Source organism: Rissa tridactyla, chromosome 3, assembly GCF_028500815.1.
Source record: "Rissa tridactyla isolate bRisTri1 chromosome 3, bRisTri1.patW.cur.20221130, whole genome shotgun sequence".
Taxonomy (NCBI): Eukaryota; Metazoa; Chordata; class Aves; order Charadriiformes; family Laridae; genus Rissa; species Rissa tridactyla.
Genome location: NC_071468.1, coordinates 36,382,646 through 36,394,504, shown reverse-complemented (window position 1 = coordinate 36,394,504; position 11,859 = coordinate 36,382,646).

Here is an 11,859-nt window from a genome sequence, read left to right as displayed (position 1 = left end):
AGACCACACATTGGAAGGGAAAGAAAAAGCAGCTTCAGCAGTCTGAACAGCTCTCCTGTGTAGGCTTGTGGGAAGCCTGGAGAGGCGACTCTTGGATTAAGGTTCTGGCAGAAGGAGTCTTGTAGGGGTAAGTGAAGAAGTTGTCATAGCTTGTTTGATTTTTTGTGCAGTCAAAGAAACGGGATTTATACATTCCTGTAATTCAAGTTGTATAACCGTATGTGACCATATGTATAACCGTATGTGACAACAATCAAGTTGTATAACCGTTACTACATTTTCTTCCCAGCTGGCAGATCTGAGGAGATCCTGATCTAACAGCTGCTTAGATCAAACCATGTCCTAACAGCAGTAGCATGTTTTCTTCTCCACTCATGGGGAATGTGGAGATATTTTTAAAAATTTTCATATTTTCACATTTCAGTGCTGTGCCTGCTGCCTCACTACTGCTGTCACTTTTTCATGGTATTCAAAGACACTATTATTTTTTAAAACCAGACTTCAGTTAAAGTCCACCATTTTGATCCTTTTGTTTTGAAATAACACAAATAACTCCGAGTTCTCCCGCTTTCCCAAGAAGACAGGCTGGCTTCCCATGTTAGCAGTACTTATGTAAAGCTTCATCAATTGACATCAATCGACTCTAAGTTTGAAGTGAATCCTGCAACTCAGATCCATTGAGTTACTCCAAATTCATGTAAGAAATAAGAATTTGAGTCTCAGCTGACAAGTATAGACCATAGTGGTATATGTTACCTACCTTTTCTTCACAGTCAATGCCTTGGCAGATCACCCATTGCCAACAAAAAGGAAGAGAGGCTGAGAGGGAGATGTGCAACTGGAATTCCTAAGGGGCTGAGGTTCCCTTTTGTTAAAAGGAGGAAAGATGGTGGGGAAGCCAGTCAGCTTTCATTTGAAAGGAGCCAGGAGGCTCCTTTCCTCCCTCTGAGGAAACCCTCTGACTTTTGAAAGGAAGAGCCTATCTATAGAAACAGTGATGCCTCGAGCTTAGGAGAAATGAATGAACTGCAGGCTGGCTGCCCTGTTGTCGTAATGCTGGCTTCTACAGAGACAGGGGCGGTAAGTAAATAAGTACTTGCCCTCTGACCTTGATAACCCAGTAGTACTGACAACTTTAAGATGTAAATGTAATTTATACACAAATGATGCACACACAAATTCCGCTGGAAGTGAGACAGTGCTCATGATTCACATTTTTTGCTGCATGAGCATCCAGGTGAAATTTCTCCCCGCTCACTGTCAGCAGTGGCCTGGGTCAGGCTTAGGCTTGGGCTCAGGCTCGGGCTCGGGCTCAGGCTCAGCTTCCACAGCAGTTCTTGGGGCTCGTCCCATCAGCTTCCAGCAATGCAGACTGTGCTCTGCATGGCTGTAAAAAGCCAACATGGAATTTAACTGAATAAATAGTTTAGCAATGAATATTACAAAGTAACCTTTTACTTGGTCTTTTTATAAAAAAAAAAAAAAAAGGCAACCAGGGGATAGATGTTTTGCTGCCAGTTTGTGTGTTTATTTTCCAGTTGCCATAGAAAATAATTGACCTATTTTCTTCCAAGAATAAATATCTTTATTCAAGCTCCCTAAAAAAACAAGCAGCCAAGACTTGCACTGAGGCCCCACCCGTGCTGTCTGCTGCTACAGCCCACAGTGGACAGATTAAGCTTTACCATTTTTACTGAGGCTTTTGAACTGTTGGATGAAAATGTGTTTCTTACAGTACATTTATCCTGCTGACTCCTACTGTTTCAGACCAGAGATATGGTCCTACTGAGAAGCCTCAGGAGATGCGAAAATATAAAGAAGGCGAGACATTCAGCAGTGTCGTTGCCCTGGGTTCGTTGCTGTTTCCTCGCCATTTCTTTAAATCCCCCAAACAGATAACTAAACCACCTTTCAGAGTGTTTCTCCTGGTCACTCCTTTGTCTTTTTCCTGCTCTGGTTATATAAAGGGTTTCTTCAAAAGCCCACTGAATTTACGGGAGATGTTGATGGCATCAGGATTTCAGTGCTAAGCAGATTATCCTTTGTTTCTGGATCATTTTCTTTCTTTTGCTCATGGATGTAAAATGGAGAGAGAGAACCCTTTGGAACTCGTCATGCAGATACCCTCTGAGAACCAGGCCTTTTGCTCCATTACCCTCTCCGTAACGCCAGAATATACACTCAGACACTACTCCAGTTGCTTTTTCCCCACATACTAGTCCCTGAATATTAATCTCAGTGCATATTGTTCATGTTTGCATACTGCTGTCCACTTGAAATCACTCTAAAATTATTTCTGCCAGATTATAGGCAGTGTTTATATATCATGGGTTTGTTTTTTATTGCTGCTAAGCACTGCACTGAATCCTTGAGAGTTTTAAGTATTGCTTTGTCCAGCAGCATTTCTGGTCAATGTTCAGTGGTGTACATGGCAAGTGAGGCAGCCTGCTCATGACTGAGAGTTTCTATAGCACTCCTACCTTATTTGCTGAAAATGTGGATGCGTGTGGTAAATGCAGCACAAGGATACACAAAATGAAAGAACAGCCTTGTCATTCTGGTTTGATTTTATGTACCTGAACTGGTAGTTGTTAGGAACAGCAATGGCTGCTGCTTCTGTTCTTCTTGCACAGAAGAGTCAGCATCTTCCCACCCATCTACTAGGCAGTCAAAACTATGACCCAGAAGGAGGACTAGGTAGGAAATTCCCCAGAATCATGGGTGCATCTGTGTTGTTCGTAGGACCACGTTTGAGCCGACTTGCTCCTTTTCCTTGTACGAATGCAAGACCTGACTTGGCAACGGGATCGGACACATACTAGGGGAGGGAGTCTGGGTGTATCCTGTCACCCGAGTGCCGGTTCAAGCACCCATCTCCATGGGTGCTCTGATCCACCTGGTGGGTACTGCTCTTCCATCAGGCCAGCAGGCACAGCCCTGGGCTGCTCTCTGAGCTGCAGAGATGTGGCTGGCGTGCCGCAGCAGGCACTGCAGGTGTGAGCACATGCCAGGCACCAGCTCCTCCTCTGCCCTGCAGACCTCTATACGGTATGTACCATGGGGACAGTTGTATGTGGTTCCCAAGCCTATCCAGCACATCTGCAGAGGGAAATCGCTGTAATCCACACATCCTGTCACCCACTTAACCTTATAGAACATCATGTATGCTTTAAAATGCAGTTCTTTAAACCAATACAGCTTATTTGTAAATTCCTTTTTAAAATAGGCAAATATACAAAAATGCTTTCCTAGTGTACATTACAAGATTGTTTCAGATATTAAATTAAAATTGACCATAGCCGGAATTCTTGAGGAAAATAAGACTGATGACCGCTGGGAAAAGGAAAGGGAAATTGTTATTTACCCAGTGTTGACTGTAATACCAATTTAAAAAAGGGGTGATTTTGATCTTCTGTCTTCCCACAAAGTTTTCATGTATGTAAGCTAAGTGATCCCAAAGATGCTCACAAGTCTCACCATTCCAGCATGACAAATTACTTCATGTTCTCCATGGATTGATAGCCAGATAAATAGAGGCAGTGTTTATTTTACCACTCAGCAGATCTTTCAAATATTATTACTGTGGCATATTTCCTTTGTTTTATTTTATTTCAAGTGGAATTCTATTTAAGACTTCAGGTCACTGCTTTATGCCCTTGGGCCGGGTACAGATCTTTAACCAAGCCACTGTAAATAAACAGTAGTGATTTTCATGTGGTTGTAGATCATGACAATGCTGTCAGGAACATTTTCTTTAAATGCCATGTCACTTTCACCTACTGCCTTCAGGCCAGTGCATGACATGCAGTAAGTGTCAGGCGAAATGTCGCATCTGGGAGGAAGAGCTTGTGTGAACGTTAAACTGGAATGTGGAAAAATGGTGTCACATACCCTGTAATCTAATATTGTTCTGCCTTAAAAGGGATGTTTTCTCTATGGAGATATGTGTTTAACCAAAATGACTTCTGCTTGAAGTTCAACAGAAACCAAACTTATCTGTTTAACCCCAGCTTTCTTGGGAAGCTCTTGCTACAGTGGTTCAATTCCAGGTCTTTGTATATTTTGCTGACATGATAAGAGCCTTTAACAAATAAACTCAGAAAATGGAAAGGAGAGGAATGAAATTAATTTGTCTTATGGCATGAGAATAGCAACCTCCTCCCAAGACATGAGAATAGCATTCTATCCCCAAGACTCCAACTCTTAGAAGAGTCCCTATTCTTAAACTTGGAAAAACCCAAGTATAAGAATAGGGAAGGTATCTACTGTTGTTTCCCTGGTACATACTCAGCTCAGGGACTTAAGAATTTATGATGCATTATGTGCAGTGTTTCTTTTCTGTTTGTTTTGAATCTGTCACCTGTCAGGTCTATTTGATATCCATAGTTACTATATTAGAAAAGACAGTGGAGAATTAACTCCTATTCACCTCTTCTTTGCTAGTCTCTGTTTACAGAAGTCTTATCACAGCATCCCTCCGTTGTTGTCTGGGCTGTGTGCCATTCCTTGAAGGGAAGCCATTGTTTAGTTTCAACAGTCCTTCTTGTCCTTCTCTTTATCTTTTCTATTTTTACTGTAAACTTTTTGAGATGAGGGTGCTGGAAGTGCACACAGTTTTCAAGTTCGGGTCCACTATGGATTCATGCCATACTCTTTTCCAAATAATTCCCAGCATTTTAGCAGCTTAATTGTTCATTAGTAAAGACTTACCTTTCAAAATCTCTCTCCTGAGTGATAGAAACTATTTCTGAGTCTAACATGTATATAGGATTGTTTCTCCCACAGGCATTACTTTACATTTATGCATTCAGCTTCATTTGTTGTTTTATTACTCCCTTAACATCGTAAGGATCTCCTGCAAATCTTCACAGTCAGCTTTCATTTTGATTACCCTGAACAATACAGTATCATCAGCAAATTTTGCCACGTCACTATTTAACCTCTTTTCCAGCTCACTCTCTACCACTGTTTCTACTGGTTTAGCTGGAGTTTTCAGTGGTTGTGAATTCTTATTTCTGACAAATTTATGAAATTCCATTCATCTGGTACTGAGGTGGTTTTAAACAAGAAATTATATGTGACAGTAAACAGTTCATCTATTTCAGACTTGCGTTCCTTTACAACATCTCCCTGAACAACATCTGGGTATGGTGATTTGTTACTATTCACTTTGTTGATGGTTCCAGTTCCACTGACAATTCGGTCTGTGACACATCCTTAGATTCACCCACCGGGAAGGAGTCTGATGGTGAAATGTTCCTGAAGTCTCCAAAAAGGGCATAGCTACAAAAAAAATTGTTTACTTTTTCTGCTCTGACCTTATGTTCTCTGAGTACTCCCTCTTATGCTTGGCCATTGATTGCCCTGCAAACTTTCTGGCTGGCTTTTTACTCCTCATCTGTTTGAAAAAGAATTTATATGACATTTTATGTCTTTTTCAATTTGTTCCTCAAACTCTTTTCCAATCTACCTTCACATGCATTTTTATATTTAACCTGCCAGTCTTTATATTATTTTCCATTTTCCTCCTTTCAGTGTAGCCTCAGATATTTGAAAGCTGTCTTCTTACTTCAAATACCTTCCATTAACCTGATATTAAATCATGTCAGTTGATTGCTTTGTGCTTCGCATGGAGTGTGCTGATATACCTGAAGTCTGTGTGGTAGAAGTCCTGCCATCTTTCTGAGCCTTTGGTATCTTGTCTATAAATAGTCTCCATGTTAACTGCAAACATTTACTCTTTTAGTTGCCCCTTTTAGGACTTTTTTTTTCAACAAGAGTTCTCATTTTTATATAGCTGCTTTTTTTCTTTTTTTTTTTTAATCAACTGCTACAGAAGTAGATTTTGGAGACTTGCTGCTCCCCAAAATTTTGGTTTGCTAGATTTTAAATCTAGGTGCATAATAGTCAGTCGTTCATTTTCACCCACAGGGACACTCCTCCTGACAGGTTTTTTTTCTGACGCTATGCCATGTACTGTCTTGTCTGCTTGCCTCTTTGTATCTTGTCCTGTGGCATAAGCTGCGTATATTAGAATTTGGATCTCCTTGGTCTTCTATTTGCTAAGTAGCATCTGCTTTGTCCACCTTTTGGCTGATGAGAGCTAAAACTGTTGTTGAAGGAAGTTTGAATGACTAGCAGCAAAAAGATTAAAATGGATATGGAGACCAAACTGCTCAATGATACCCATCAGTGATTTCTCCAGCACTAATGTAACATGCATTAGTATCAAGGGGAACACACGTGATGATGCTGTTTGACCTCCAGAGCACCTGTCTGTTTATTTTCCATTCTAGAGCCTCTGTTATTGCCTTTGGGACCTTGCTGCTGCATTCTCACTTGTCTGAATACCTGGCTATAACAGTTTGTCTTTATGTGCCCCTTTCAAATATGAAAAGAGATTCTGCCCATGTCCTACTTTCAACTAAGGGGTCATGCACCAAGTAATCCATTGCCTAATTCAAATGGGATCCTCTGCATTGCAACTCACTTTCTTCCAGTGAAACATTCCCTTACTGGAACTATTTAACTGGATCAACATTCAACTTGCCCTTTTATTTCTAGGCAGAAGGATAATTATGTAATGTCATCCCAGACTCTGAAATGAAACTGTCAGTCATGCAATGGTGTCATCACACTACATTTGATAAATCAGTCACATGATACATATAAAACAATATATATGTATGCCAACATGTCAGCATCACTACCTTTGCCCTCACGCTGATAATCTTCTCTGTGCACCCTCTTCATATGACCTCAGAAGCAAGTCTCCTAAACTCACAAATTCCAAGTGATGGTATAGAAAAGGGCAGTGGGCTTACTGACCTCACTTAGTACTTTATTAGTGAAGAAGTAAATTATTGAAACACATACAGAAAGAAGGAGCAAAAATGGAAACTATGCTATAAATAGAACAAGCTTGCTGCTAGAGAGTTAAGCAGTCATCCATACTCATCTTCTAAATTATTTAACTCACTGCTCTAATTCATTAGTTTCTTCCAGTCTGAAAAAAAATAAATACACTTGTTTCTATGGCAATCCTATGAATTTATATTGAAGTGAAGATCTAGATAGTCCCTGGTATTTTATAGGGTTTTTTATCTGTTTAACCAAAACCTATAAACTCAAGTTTACCTTTATTTTTCAAAGACATCCTTGAGGTTAGCACTGGGTCTATACACTGATGACAGCTACAACACAGTAGAAAAATTAATAAGGGAGGTTTAAATTGGTTTCATCAGGATGTTGCAGCCACACTAACCTTGACATAAACCAGCTGCGAGCTTCTCAGGCTAAAACAGCCCTGAGATTAATCAGTTTTAATAATACTTCTGGCTTGTGCGCCATTTTAATTGTATCTAAAAATCCTCCAGGTTTATTGAGTTCAAGAGATACTGTTGTTACTCAAACAGTTTTATTTGCTTGAGTTCCCATAAAACCTAAGCAATAAGCTCCTCACATGCTACGTACTTTCGAGGCTCCTAAGTGACCCATAAAGAAGTTCGTGGTAAATCCCATATCGCAGAACAGGGCGGACAGGTCCGAAGTGTAACCATGAATCTCAGAAAAAATCTTACATCTGTGTACAAAAGGCCAGAGAAAGAAAATTCTTTCTCAGCTGCTTCCTTTCCTTCTGATTGAGAGGTGGGCCTGGAAGCGCTTGATCCATCAGGAGTTGTATCACTACCATACCTTACAAATGGTGCAAGGTAACCCTGTCTGCCCACTACCCAGTAAAGTTCACTTTACGGTCAATAAATATAAGTATTTTCGAATCAACTCACCTTAAGTCCCGAGTCTAGGAGTGCGTGCTATTCTGTTTATTCATTGTCTCAAGTGATCAAAAGTATGCATGCTTTAACAAGTTTCCTTAGTGCATAGTGGACTTTTATGGCTGTCAGCGTGTTTAATGTTGCTTAAGAGTGGACTGAAAAGTTTTGGGACTGAGTCTGCATTACGGCTAGTTTGCGTTCAGTCTCACCTTGAAGGCGAATGTAAGCGCTTACCAGGTGAAGTTTGATGGTACCAAATTCTCATTTGATATTTCTGGAACGCTTTGCCTCTCCCCCTCTGGTGAACTTCTTATTTCCATAGCAAGCAGGCAAATCAGAAATAGCCCCGAAAATCAAGTCCTGATACGTTTTGATTTGTCTTGAACCAAACACTTCTGAGGCAAATTTGGATCATGATCTTTGAATCTGAATTTAGTGATCACCTGAAATTTAAAGGTTTAAAATCTTATTGCTGGATCTTGGTCATCCAACAATATTGCCCACAGGCCTTTTTGAAACGAGGAACATTTTAGATCATTCTGAGACTCAGTGCAAACAAAAAAAATCTGAGAAGCTCTGCATGCATGCTCGTGGTGGTGAACTTATCACTAAGGACTGCAGTGTTAAAATCACAGTATCTGTCTGGTACCAAAATTCAAAATGGTTAAAAAAAATAAAAAAAGAAATTAAAAAAAAAGTCAGAGAGTACTCTGAAATTAGCCTATGAAAAAAAGTATTTAGGGGTAGGAAACTGGATAAACTCAACGGATATCATTAAGAGGGGATAGAAAATAAACGTAGCTGATAAAAGCATGTGTAACGTGGTAAGCCAAATAAGACCTCAGAGGTAATCCTGCACCAAGTGATTCTAAATATTTGAACAGAGATGCTCCTGGCGAAGATCCCCCTTAGCAGTATTGCAAATGTCTCTAACTGCTGGATATTCGGGGACATGTCAGTTTAATCACAGCGTGTGAGTTGAATGTCTGTCATTTCCTACCTTACTGCCCCTATTTGCCTTCAACTAAGAGACATACATCCACAGATGTTGCTTTTACATTTGCAGAATGGGAGAGGGAGTGTGTAAACACCCTGATTTCTTGTTATTTGGCTCAAGGTAATCATCTTAACCTTCCTTTCCAAAGATGTCACCAACACTTGCAGTTGATTGCGTTTGAACAAATGATCTCACTATAAACGTATGCCTTTGGTGTTCCTCTTAGCATCCTGTGATTTTCCCTTCAAGAAAGGGAAATCTGAAATGCAAATGGCAATTTAAAGTAGTGGTGAGACCCTTTGCAAAGTAGGAACTCACAGCTTGAGAAAGGTCCTTTTACAAAACTGGATTTGCTGTCTGGCAGGACTGGATGATGATCTCATTGCTGTCACTGAACCAGAACGAAGACCTGACTGGAGCTGTTCAGGAATTTGAGCACAAAATGTAATGTCATTGGAAAATGCACATCTGTCAAACCCAACGTATTCTTTGGAAATAGTTTGGTTTCAACAACCTTTTCCTAAATCACAGTCATATTTCCTTTAAAAACTTGCCCAGTTTTCTGAAAATTCATGTAGCAGGCTGTTCAGGAGTTTGTGTTTTCAAAGTCTAAAGCTCTGGCCAGCTCTGGCAAAGTTTAAAATAAGTTGAGCTGGAAGGAGCTGAAGACCCAAAGTTTACAGTCTTTGAAGAGAGAGGTGGTTTGCAGAAGAGAGCACTTGACAAAATATTCAGAAGAAATCCCTCTAATTGGTTGCTGGCTTTACAGCCTGGTTTCTGGGCTACAACAGCTGATGACAGCTGCTGCAGAGAGCAAGCAAGGTCCATTGCTTGGCCCTTCTGACAGAAGACTAGAGCAGAAATAATCCAGCACCTCAGGATCCATCCTGGCAGCAACAGGACTGCTCCTTTCATTTCCATCCCTGCAAAAGCTTGCTGTGAAAGGGGAAGGGCCAAACGGTACCTGGCTCTGCCCAGTGTTGGGAAAGAGGATGAGGACATTGCCATTACTAACTTGGGAGGAGAGAAGCACCTCAGAAAGCAGCTCTTCGTAAATCTTGCTTCCACAGGTACAGGCTTGATTTGGGGCTTGAGAGATTGAATTCATTTTTGGACTGGGCAGATTGGTGGTGGGCCCCATGTACTTTTACTCCATGAGTGCCTGCTCTTCAGGCTAGCTGATGGTTAGAGCTCCCCAGGATTTCAAACCCCCTGCCTGTCCAGCTGTAGGGTTCCCTTCTTACTGACCCCTGGGCTGTAACACTGAGCACAGGAGCACCGGGAGCCTCAGTTCATGCAGGCGCTCACAAGACTCCCCCTCTCCCCCCCGGAGGACTGGGTGCCAAATGTAGACACTGCAGTTTTTAGGCTGCCTGAGCTGAGGTTAGGAGCCTGGAAGCCAGGACACAGATGGGGGCTTTTGAGTGTCCTGGGCTCTCTGCCAGAGAGCGGAGCACTGTGCCAGGCCGCAGGGCTGCGGCAGCAAACCCGCCGGGGAGTCCCCAGGAGATAAGTCAGCTTTGTCGCCTTTTGAAAAAAAATAAAAACCAAAAAAACAAAGCAAGAAGACCGGACAAATCTATGGGGGATAACAATGACTGTAGTTTCTATTCCAGATCAGAGGGGAAATCTTCCATGTTTCGGAGTACAAGAAACTAAGTTTTAGGCAATTCTAGCCGCAGTCTCAAGACTTCGACCTGTGCAACCGCTTAGGCATCTACAGACTCACAGAGGCAGAGCTAACTGCACGCTTGCTCCAGCCCTTCACTGGGGAATGTTTCTAATGCACAGTCAGACTTTAGAAAACAAAATACGTATGGCTCACACTAAGCCAGTATTCCTCTCACTTATTTTCTTCAGGGCACTCACCTTCCTGCAACTGATCAATCTGAATATTGTCGTTGACACCTATGGCTGCCGGTCTCTATTATAAATGCTTCAGATAGCTGAATGTATCACACGAATTTGACCCTAACTGTAAAAGCACTTCGCCAGCACTTTCTGTCCTTGCTCTGTGGTAACCATAGAAGCAAGGTTAAAGAAATGTTGCATCTCATACCTTCAGGAGAACCTGCCAGTCTTAATATTTCTGTTTATGCCGGTGTTAAGTCCACAGATGCCAGAAGAGTATCACCATGTATTTCTTCTGAGGCTTGCACATGTGCATCTCATGACAACAACGCATGGCAGAATCATATGAAAAAAAAGACTGTGAGAGGCCACTCACATGCCTGGACTCTCCAGTGAGGACTGTAAAGTATCATGGTGAGCAGGATGCAGGTTACTTCTTCCTCTGACAGCAGCACCTCTTTCTGCCCCTGCTCTACCCGCTGTCAGTCCTGCAACAGCCCCTCAGCCCTTGCTGGCAGGAGCTCAGCACAGCACACCTCCAGGCTGGGCTAGTGCTGGCGAGGTGAGCTTTGCTGGGGTTTTTTTGGAGTGATAGGATGAGGGGCGATGGTTTTACACTAGAGCAGGGTAGGTTTAGGTTAGACTTTAGGAAGAAGTTCTTTACAATGAGGGTGGTGAGGCACTGGAACAGGTTGCCCAGAGAGGTGGTGGAGGCCCCATCCCTGGAGACATTCAAGGTCAGGCTGGATGAGGCTCTGAGCAACCTGATCTAGTTGAAGATGTCCCTGCTTACTGCAGGGGGGTTGGACTAGGTGACCTTCAAAGGTCCCTTCCAACCCACCACATTCTATAATTCTATGATTCTATGATTCTATTTCCCTGCGAGCAGGACCTGGTAACCCTCACTGACAATTACACCCTGTCTTGTGAAACCTAAATAGTTGGAGAAGCATTTTGAGGGGCCATAATATGTATTATGGTCTGTTCGGAGCCTAAAAGTCATCCTGGACTCTGCTGCCTCGGTCGGAGTGAAAGCTGTTGACAGAACAGAGGGTTGGAAATCAGAGTTTTCAGCCATTGTGTGCCATAATCAATCTTTTAAAAATATTCACTGAAGAAAGAACTTCCTTCTGGAGCACACGTTGTTTACAGGCTGAATTCCATGCTGAAGCTGATATTTATAGCTACTATGAATCTTTTAAAGGGGAATGGCCTCTAACTGCAATAAGGTATGCG